Raw genomic sequence first — 11,666 nt, forward strand, 5'->3', positions numbered from 1 at the left:
CTATCTCAGATTTCAAGGAATTTGATTATGATACTTGTTCTTGAGAAGGTTGTATTTCCTTGTTGCAATCCGTTGTTAATTCTCCTCATGCTTATAGTCAAATAAAGCTTCTACCAAACATATCGTTGATGCCTTGATGCAATCTTATGATGAAAAACTTAATTTGGAAGTTTCTATACCTAGAAAACTTAATGATGAGTGGGAACCTACTATAAAGATTAGAATTAAAGATCATGAGTGTTTTGCTTTGTGTGATTTGGTGCTAGTATTTCCACGATTCCGAAAACTTTATGTGATATTCTAGGTTTCCATGATCTTGATGATTGCTCTTTAAATTTGCACCTTGCGGATTGCACCATTAAAAGGCCAATGGGAAGAATCAGTGATGTTTTCATTGTTGCAAACAGAAATTTGGTGCGCGTAGATTTTATCGTTCTTGATATAGATTGCAATCTTTCTTGCCCTATTATTCTTGGTAGACCTTTCCTTAGAACGATTGGCGCGATTATTGATATGAAGGAAGGGAATATTAGATTCCAATTTCCATTAAAGAAAGGCATGGAGCACTTTCCAAGAAAGAAAGTCAAATTACCTTATGAATCTATCATGCGGGCTACTTATGAATTTAGTGCCAAAGATGGCACTCGTTAGATCTATCTTCGCTTTTATGCCTAGCTAGGGGCGTTAAACGATAGCGCTAGTTGGGAGGCAACCCAATTTTCTTTGTGTTTTTTGTTTTTCTTCCTGTTTAGTAATAAATCTTGCATCTATCTTCTGTTTAGATGTGTTTTTATCTTTTAATTAGTGTTTGTGCCAAGTAGAACCTATAGGATAACCTATGATGATAGTTGATTTGATTCTGCTGAAAAACAGAAACTTTGCACGCATGAATTTAGTTTTGTTAAATTAGAGAAACGTGCTTTTGCATTTATTCTTTTTGATGATGATCAATAAACAAATTGTCCAGGACTTCCTATTTTGGTAGGATTTTTGGAGTTCCAGAAGTTTGCGTTAGCTACAGATTTCTACAGGCTGTTCTATTTTTGACAGAGTTTTTTGTGTGGTGTTTTCTTATTTCAATGCATCTATGGCTAGTAAAATAGTTTATAAACCATAGAGAAGTTGGATTACAGTAGGTTTAACACCAAAATAAAGAAAGAATGAGTTCATTACAGTACCTTATGTGGTGGTTTTGTTTTCTTTCACTAACGGAGCTTATAAGATTTCCTGTTGAGTTTTGTGTTGTGAAGTTTTCAAGTTTTGGGTAAAGCTTTTATGGACTATGGAATAAGGAGTGGCAAGAGCCTAAGCTTGGGGATGCCCAAGGCACACCAAGATATTCAAGAATAGCCAAAAGCCTAAGCTTGGGGATGCCCCGGGAAGGCATCCCCTCTTTCGTCTTCATTCATTGGTAACTTTACTTGGAGCTATATTTTTATTCGCCACATGATATGTGTTTTGCTTGGAGCGTCGTGTATTATATTAGTCTTTTATTTTTAGTTTACCACAATCATCCTTGCTGTACACACCTTTTGGGAGAAGCCTACTTGATTAGAATTTGCTATAATACTCTATGTGCTTCGCTTTTATCTTTTGAGCTTGATAGTTTTTGCTCTAGTGCTTCAATTATATTTTTTAGAGCACGGTGGTGACTTAATTTTGAAGAAATTGCTAGTCTCTCATGCTTAACTTATATCTTTTTGAGAGTCTTTTAGAACAGCATGGTATTTGCTTTGGTTACAAATTTGGTCCTAGAATGATGAACATCCAAGTTGGGTATAATAAAGACTATCATAGAAAAGAATTGGATGCTATGATCAATATGATGCTTGATAATTGTTTTGAGATATGGAGGTAGTGATATTAGAGTCATGCTAGTTGAGGTGATTATGAAAAATACTTGTGTTAAGGGTTGTGATTCCCGTAGCATGCACGTATGGTGAACCGCTTTGTGATGAAGTTGGAGAACAATTTATTTATTGATTGTCTTCCTTATGACTGGCGGTCGGGGACGAGCAATGGTCTTTTCCTACCAATCTATCCCCCCAGGAGCATGCGCGTAGTGCTTTGGTTTTTGATGACTTCTAGATTTTTGCAACAAGTACATGAGTTCTTTTGACTAATGTTGATTCCATGGATTATACGCACCCTTTCACCCTTCCATGATTGCTAGCCTCTCTTGTGTCGTGCATCTTTCGCCGGTACCATACACCCACCATTACCTTCCTCAAAACAGCCACCATACCTACCTATTATGGCATTTCCATAGCCATTCCGAGATATATTGCCATGCAACTTTCCACCATTCCGTTCATATGACACGCATTACTTTTGTCATATTGCTTTTTGCATGATCATGTAGTTGACATCGTATTTGTGGCAAGGCCACCTTCATAATTTTCATATATGTCGCTCTTGATTCATTGCATATCCCGGTACACCGCAGGAGGCATTCATATAGAGCTATATCTTGTTCTAGCTTTGAGTTGTAAATCCATAAAAGTGTGATGATTTTCATTATTAGAGCATTGTCCTAGTGAGGAAAGGATGATGAAGACTATGATTCCCCCACAAGTCGGGATGATACTTCGGACTTTACAAAAATAAAAAAAAGAAAAAGAAAAAAAAGAAAAGGAAAAATAAAAAATAAAAAAAGAGAGAAGGGATAATGCTACTATCTCTTTTTCCACACTTGTGCTTCAAAATAGCACCACGATCTTCATGATAGAGAGTCTCATATGTTGTCACGTTCATATACTAGTGGGAATTTTACATTATAGAACTTGGCTTGTATAATCCGATGATGGGCTTCCTCAAAATGCCCTAGGTCTTCGTGAGCAAGCAAGTTGGATGCACACCCACTTAGTTTCTTTTGTTGAGCTTTCATATATTTATAGCTCTAGTGCATCCGTTGCATGGCAATCCCGACTCACTCACATTGATATCTATTAATGGGCATCTCCATAGCCCGTTGATACACCTAGTTGATGTGAGACTATCTTCTCCTTTTTTGTCTTCTCCACAACCACCATTCTAATCCACATATAGTGCTATGTCCATGGCTCACGCTCATGTATTGCGTGAAAGTTGAAAGAGTTTGAGATTATTAAAGTATGAAACAATTGCTTGGCTTGTCATCGGGGTTGTGCATGATTAAATACTTTGTGTGATGAAGATAGAGCAACAGTCAGACTATATGATTTTGTAGGGACAACTTTCTTTAGCCATGGTATTTTGAGAGGACATGATTACTTTGATTAGTATGCTTGAAGTATCACCATTTTTATGTTAATATGAACTTTTATTTTGTATCATTTGGATCTGAACATTCATGTCACAATAAAGAAAATTACATTGAGAATTATGCTAGGTAGCATTCCACATCAAAAATTCTGTTTTTATCATTTACCTACTCGAGGACGAGCAGGAATTAAGCTTGGGGATGCTTGATACGTCTTCAATGTATCTATAATTTTTGATTGTTCCATGCTATTATATTACCCCTTTTGGATGTTTATGGGCTTTATTTTACACATTTATATCATTTTTGGGACTAACCTACTAACAGGAGGCCCAGCCCGTATTGCTGTTTTTTTGCCTACTTCAGTATTTCGAAGAAAAGGAATATCAAACGGAGTCCAAACGGAATGAAACCTTCGGGAGCGTGATTTTTGGAACAAATGTGATCTTGAGGACTTGGAGTGCAAGTCAAGAAGCAGCCAAGGCCTCCACGAGATAGGAGGGCGCGCCCCCCTATAGGGCGCGCCCCCTGTCTCATGGGCCCCTCATGCGACCACCGACGTACTTCTTCCTCCTATATAAGCCTACGTACCCCGAAAACATCCAAGGAGCCACCGAAACACAATTTCCACCACCATAACCTTCTGTATCCGCGAGATCCCATCTTGGAGCCTTCGCCGGCACTCCGCCGAAGGGGGAATCAACCCTGGAGGGCTTCTACATCAACACCATAGCCCCTCCGATGAGTTTGAGTAGTTTACCACAGACCTACGGGTCCATAGTTATTAGCTAGATGGCTTCTTCTCTCTTTTTGGATCTTAATAAAATGTTCTCCCCCTCTCTTGTGGAGATCTATTTGATGTAAACTCTTTTTGCGGTGTGTTTGTCGAGATCCGATGAATTGTGGGTTTATGATCAAGTTTATCTATGAATAATATTTGAATCTTCTCTGAATTCATTTCTGTATGATTGAGTTATCTTTGCAAGTCTCTTCGTATTATCAGTTTGGTTTGGCCTATTAGATTGATCTTTCTTGCCATGGGAGAAGTGCTTAGTGTCGGTGTCAAAACCGGCGGATCTCGGGTAGGGGGTCCCGATCTGTGCGTCAATGCTAATGGTAACAGGAAGCAAGGGACACAGATGTTTACCCAGGTTCGGGCCCTCTCGATTGAGGTAAAACCCTACTTCCTGCTTGATCAATATTGATGATATGGGTAGTACAAGAGTAGATCTACCACGAGATCGTAGAGGCTAAACCCTAAGAGTTAGCCTATGATGGTATGATTGTAATTGTGATCGTCCTTCTAAGGACCAACCTCTCCGGTTTATATAGACACCGGAGAGGGCTAGGGTTTACATGGAGTCGGTTACAAGGGAGGAAACATAATGTCCGGATCGCCAAGCTTGCCTTCCACGCCAAGGAGAGTCCCATCCGGACACGAGCTGAAGTCTTGAGTCTTGTATCTTCACGCTTCAATAGTCCGGACGTTGTACATAGTCCAGCTGTCCAGATACCCCCTAATCCAGGACTCCCTCAGTAGCCCCTGAACCAGGCTTCAATGACGATGAGTCCAACGCACAGTGTTGTCTTCGGCATTGCAAGGCGGGTTCCTCCTCCGAATACTCCAAAGTACCTGTTACGACGAATAGTGTCCGACCTCCAATCAATGTTGTGCTCCTCGGCTTCAGTGCCTCAGTAATGACCATCTCCACATGTCGAGCGAATGCGGGGAGCCGTGGAATTTTTGCATTTGCCACCCTCGATCCTCCGGGCTGACCGTCTATTTGAAGGGACGGGGATTCTCAGATCCAAACCTCACTCTCCCTCCTAGAGCTAGCATCCAACAGAGCACTCCGGGAAAAACCATTCCAGCATGGCCGGCCGTCGTAGCTCTTCTGCTCGCCCTTCTCGTTCCAAGTCGGGGGATTGGGGAGAGTGTTCAGTTCTTCATAGCCGTTTGATAGTGTTACAAACCCAAGGGTTTTTCCCACCGTCATTCATGGTCCCCGTCTGAGCTGGAATAGCCACTTATGACGGAGGGGAACAAGCTGAGGGATCTCCTAACCCATCTCCAGAGGAGCGTATATGCCTCATCCCGCATCTGCTGAGGGGCGTCGGGTTTCCTATCCACCCGTTTCTTCATGGGCTCCTGGAGTTCTACGGCCTCCAGTTACACAACTTTACCCCTGCCTCCATTCTGCACATAGCGGGGTATGTCGCCCTTTGCGAGCTGTTTTTAGGCTGCAAACCACACTTCGGATTATGGAGGAAGCTGTTCTGCCTTGTTCGCCACACCCAGGGAGAGTCCCTATGTCAAGTGGGCGGGGCCGAAGTATGGCGCATCGCCGAGACCGGATACTTGTCCGACACTCCTGAGAAGGCACCAGCAAACTGGCCCTCAGAGTGGTTCTATATAGACGACATTCCCCTCCTGGATCCAGTCCGAACGGGTCTCCCCAAGTTCAGCAACGCCCCGTCGAGGGCACGCCTAAGCTGGCGCCCCCGGGGCCCTCAAGAAGAGGACACAAGGGAAATATACTTCCTGATGAACAGGATAAAGCTACTGGCCAAATCCGGACTAGCGATAGTTGAGGTCATGGCGATATGCATAAGGCGGGGAGTGCAACCGCTCCAATATCGGGGGAAGCCCATGTGGCATTTCAACGGGGAAGACGATGCCACCCGCTGCGGCCGTAAGGGTTCGGACTCCGCTGCCGCTTTGGCAAGGATATTGTCCGATTTGTAGAAAGGGGAAGAGGAGGAATTCCTTCGCATAAAAACACGGGACGGATTCTCCATGTACAATCCCCCAGAGTGGGTAAGTTGCCATTCTTTTCCCTGCTTCACTTACTCTAGCGTTCTTCTGCTAAGATTACTTGCATCAATGCTTCTGAGCAGGAAATGAGGAGGGTCGTAGAAGGAATATTCAACCCCTCCCCGCAACCAGAGGACCCTGGAAGGGCCCCAGATCCCAGACTCAAAGAAGATCCGGATATCACTGTGGAGCTTGTCAACGGGGTATTTCATCAAGCGAGCTGGGATGGCTCCTTAGTGGCCATTACAGCCGACTATCTTGGACTGCTCCCTGTGTCGCGGGTAAGCCGAACTTAAAACCCTATCCTCCGAAGAGGATTCCCCTCAGGATTATGATTTACCCTTGAGGCGTCGTGCTGTTCGCAGAGACGACGGTCGGAGCGCGGGGCCGAGCCCCTAGGGACTCGTCAACCATGGGAGTTCGGATCGGGCAGACTCAAGAGGAAGGCGGTGAGGGTTGACACACCGCTGCAGAGGTAAAGTAATAACCTGTCCTGCTGTATTTGAAATATGACAGCACCATTTGTGTCTGGCAGGAAGAGGAGCAGCTGGATTATATCCGGGAATCCCACCAATCACCCCTCCACCAGCCAAGTTCCAGAACCGGCATCGAGGGCGGAGGCGGACACGGGGCCAGAACCGCGCAATTCTCCGACAGAGGACGCGGATATGTGTTCGGCCACGAACTCCGAGGTGGAAAGCTCCACGAATCACCAACGCCGGAGGGCCGTGCTTCAGAATAACGTCTTTTCTGAAGAGGCCTTTAATGCCTTCAATTTGGCAGACGCATACGTCCGAGCTGCTCGAGGCGGGTTTGACCAAGCGACGAACCAGTATACCAAAGATATACAGGTAAGAAAGTTTTGACAAGTATGTATAGCAGTAGCCCCTAAGACTTGAAATAGTTGGGACAACTGTTTGAAGGATCAATATATGCATATGTCCTTGTGGACAAGAATGAGCAATTGGCTCAGGAGCTGGAGGCATGCAAGGCCCAGCTGACGCATGCGGTAGCCAAGTTAGAGGGATCCCGGAAGGCCCCATCTGGTATATTTGTCTCCATTATACGCAGATGTACCAATTAGTAAATGGCTGGTGTGGTTAGTCTAACAGAAAATTCTGCAGATAATCCCAGGGTGAATCCGGAGGGCGTAATGGATGATGACTCGCATCTCCAACGACAGCTAAAGGCTGGCGAGCGCATCCTTACGCAGGTGACACAAGAGAAGAACAAGCTACAAGATGCCAATATTCGTCTGGACGTGGGATTAAAGGATGTCCGCGCTCAACTGGCGGACTCCATGAAGGAGAACAAAAGGCTTCGACGCAACATTTATGGTAAGAGCTCAAACAAACTGTGTGATAGTTCGGCGAGGAAGTTTTTTGAAATGTTTTTGCTTGTAGGAATGTTAATGGGTCGCCCTGAAGAGGAGATGCCCTCATCTGCAGGTGATATGCTGCAAGAGATTTCGCAGTTGCACGAGCGTGCTCGGTAGGTGATGCACGGCGTTGCTCAGGCCTTGTGGCCATCAAGCCTCCTGCCGAATGGCATGGGGGAGCTTGCGGTCCTACTTCAAGGAGCCCGGTGGCGCTTCCATGTGTGGAAGATATCAGCATGCCGGCAAGGAGCAAGAGAAGCCTGGGCAATGGTGAAGACGCGCTACACCAAGCTGGACCCGAACCATATGGCCGAAGTGGGACCGGCGGGGCCCGATGGGCAAGAAATTCCCGTAAGTCTGGTATATGACCAGGTAGCGTTAGCATCTAAGTATTCTCAACAGGATTGTAAGCTAGATAGCCTGTTAGATGGTATAGAGGAGGAATATAGTCAGTCCAAGTGACTGTGTAATTTAATGGGCATAAGTAGCCCCTAGCCGGATTAAAATCATTTGTCAAGGCAGACCTTTTCGCTTCAGCCCCCGGATCCTACAGTCTGGGGTGTGTCTGAATACGCGCTCAGTTATACAAAACCGGGGTATGCGTGGAGACCAGGCGTATGGGTCATAAGTGCTTGAACAGACAAGTACCCAACTAGCTATGTTATATTGCATGGATAGTAAGAAACATCTTCCAGGGAGAATAGTTCCGTTAGGGGTTCCTTTCCCTGGGTACGCATGCGCCAATGCACATGTCCGGACTGCGAACGATGGCGCAGGATACAAAACTTCTGGGTTTTTTTGTTGTAACCAACGAATACATCCTTTGTTCACCGATCGAATATTCTCTTAAGGAAACTAGCTTTCGGCTTCACCCAGTCTGAGGTACACATCCGGCTTAACCGGCAGTAACAATCACAGAGGTGCTCCCCTTATGCCCTAGCCGAATTAACGGGAACGTAGGGCATAAACACAAGAGCCAGGCAACCCAGCTTGGCCACGTCTTAAGTCATATCGATGCATATAATGGTGAAGAAAAGGCACATATGGATAAAGAACGCATATGCGATGGGCAAAAAGTCATTTCAAGTAATTATGTCTAGCTTCTGGATAGGAAGCCCCCAGGTATAGCTTACACACATAGTACGGCCGGAGTAATCCGAAAGTCCGCACTGTATTAAATACTTTGTGTGAAGAGAAAAAGGGCCGAGAAAGGAGAGAAAAGGGGTGGAGCATAAAAAGGAGGGGTAAGGAGACGAACACTGAGTTCGGCGCTAGGCATAGAATCTTCGGAGTCTGGCCGCGTTCCATGGGTTCGGCTCGAGTCTGTTATCGGATGCATTATGTAGACGGTACGATCCTCCGGTGAGAACTTTGTCAATGACAAAGGGACCTTCCCACTTGGGTTTGAGTTTGTCCTTCTTCTTCTCCGGTAGGCGTAGAACGAGCTCGCCAATATTGTAAGTTTTGGCCCGTACTTCCCTACTTTGATATCGTCGAGCCCGCTGTTGATAGAATGCGGAACGGGCTTTTGCGACATCGCGCTCCTCCTCCAGGGCATCCAAGTTATCCTGCCGATCTAACTCGGCTTCCTTCTCTTCGTACATGCGTACGCATGGAGAATCATGTATTATGTCGCAGGGTAGTACTGCTTCCGCACCGTACACCATAAAAAATGGTGTATATCCGGTGGTGCGATTCGGTGTGGTCCGCAGCCCGCAGAGTACGGAGTCGAGCTCCTCCACCCAGTGCGTATCTGATTCTGTTAAAGATCGCACTAGTCTGGGTTTTATGCCGCTCATGATGAGACCATTTGCCCGTTCGACCTGGCCGTTTGTTTGGGGGTGGTAGACAGAAGCGTAGTTGAGCTTAATGCCCATTTTGCCGCACCAAGTTTTCACCTCATTGGCTGTGAAATTTGAGCCATTATCAGTGATGATGCTGTGGAGGACACCGTATCGGTGTACGACCCCAGATATGAAGTCTATTACTGGTCCGGATTCGGCCGTTTTAACTGGTTTGGCTTCTATCCATTTGGTGAACTTGTCCACCATGACCAGTAAGTATTTTCTCTTATGGCTTCCCCTTTAAGGGGTCCAACCATACCCAGCCCCTAGACCGCGAAGGGCCAAGTTATGGGGATTGTTTGGAGAGCGGTAGGGGGCATATGACTCTGATTGGCGAAAAGCTGGAATCCAACGCAATGTTGGACAAGGTCCTGTGCGTCTGCTCAGGCCGTCGGCCAATAGAAGCCTGTAGGGAAGGCTTTGCTGACTAGCGCTCGGGCCGCGGCATGGTGTCCGCCCAGTCCGGCATGGATTTCAGGCAAGAGTTGTTGCCCTTCCTCTTCGGAGATGCACCTTTGGAGCACTCCAATTGCGCTTTTCTTATAGAGTTCCCCTTCGTGGACTTTGTAAGCTTTAGAATGCCGGACTATGCAGCATGCTTCGTTTTGGTCTTCGGGGAGCTCCTGCCTATTTAGGTAGGCCAAGAAAGGCTCAGTCCACGCGGCGATTACGACCATGATTTCGTGGGCCGAAGATGTTATATCGGTGGCAGAGCCTCCGATTGTGTCTGATGGTTCGGAATCTGGGGTGGTGTTTGGATCCGTGCTGGTATTGCCGGACCACCCTTCCCATACTACGGATGGCTTGAACAACCTTTCCAGGAATATGCTGGGTGGGACAGGGTCGCGTTTGGCACCGATGCGGGCGAGGATGTCCGCGGCTTGATTGTTTTCTCGAGCCACATGGTGGAATTCGAGCCCCTCGAACCAAGCTGACATTTTAAGGACGGCATTATGGTAGGCCGCCATTTTTGGATCCTTGGCGTCAAAGTCTTCGTTTATTTGTGATATTGCGAGGTTTGAGTCCCCGCGCACTTCTAGGCGTTGGGTGCCCATAGAGACTGCCATCCGAAGACCGTGCAATAGTGCCTCGTATTCGGCTGAGTTGTTGGAGTCTGTGTATAATATTTGAAGGACGTACTGGACCGTGTCTACGGTGGGAGAAGTCAGGACAACCCCTGCTCCCAGTCCGGCCAACATTTTGGAGCCGTCAAAGTGCATGATCCAGTTGGAGTACGCGTCGTACTCTTTAGGGAGTTCGGCTTCTGTCCATTCGGCGACGAAGTCAGCGAGTACTTGCGACTTAACGGCTCGCCGTGGTTTGTATATTATGTGGAACGGAAGGAGCTCGATAGCCCATATAGCAATCCAGCCCGTAGCATCGCAGTTATTAATTATGTCAATGAGTGGTACTACGGAGGCGACCGTAATCGAACGGTCTTGAAAGTAGTGTTGTAGCTTCCGGGATGCCTTGAAGACTGCGTATGCTATTTTTTGATAATGTGGGTATCGGGATTTGCATGGGGTGAGGACCGTGGTTACGTAATAAACCGGCTTTTGAAGCGGGAATTTGTATCCGTCCACCTCTCGTTCGACGACGAGCACTGCGCTTACCACTTGATGTGTTGCAGCTATTTATAATAGCATAGGTTCACCGATTGGCGCTGTTAGGACTGGATTACTGGCCAATAAGGTCTTTATTTCATCGAGTCCGGCCGCGGCTGCATCCGTCCATACGAAGTGTTTGGTGCGCCGGAGGAGGCGGTAAAGAGGTAATGCCTTTTCTCCTAACCTGGATATAAAGCGGCTCAAAGCGGCCACACATCCAGCTAGTTTCTGGATGTGCTTGAGGTCTGTTGGTACAGCCAACTGTGACAGAGCTCGGATTTTTGCCGGATTTGCTTCAATTCCTCTATTGGAAACAATGAAGCCCAGCAGTTTCCCCGATGGGATGCCGAAGACGCATTTTTCTGGATTCAACTTAATGTCGTATGTCCGGAGGTTATCGAATGTGAGCCTCAAGTCATCTCTTAGGGTTTCGACATGTCTAGTTTTTATGACCACGTCGTCCACATATGCTTCCACTGTTTTGCCGATTTGTTTTTCCAGGCATGTTTGAATCATGCGTTGATAGGTTGCGCCGGCATTCTTGAGCCCGAAGGGCATAGTGTTGAAGCAAAAAGGGCCATATGGCGTTATAAAAGCTGTTGCAGCTTAGTCACACTCTGCCATCTTTATTTGATGGTATCCAGAGTATGTGTCGAGAAAACACAGCGAGTCGTGTCCAGCTATGGCATCGATGATTTGATCGATGCGAGGGAGGTGAAAGGGATCCTAGGGGCAAGCCTTGTTGAGGTCTTTGAAGTCGACGCATAGGCGCCAGGATTTG

Source organism: Triticum dicoccoides, chromosome 6B (assembly GCF_002162155.2).
Source record: "Triticum dicoccoides isolate Atlit2015 ecotype Zavitan chromosome 6B, WEW_v2.0, whole genome shotgun sequence".
Lineage (NCBI taxonomy): Eukaryota > Viridiplantae > Streptophyta > Magnoliopsida > Poales > Poaceae > Triticum > Triticum dicoccoides.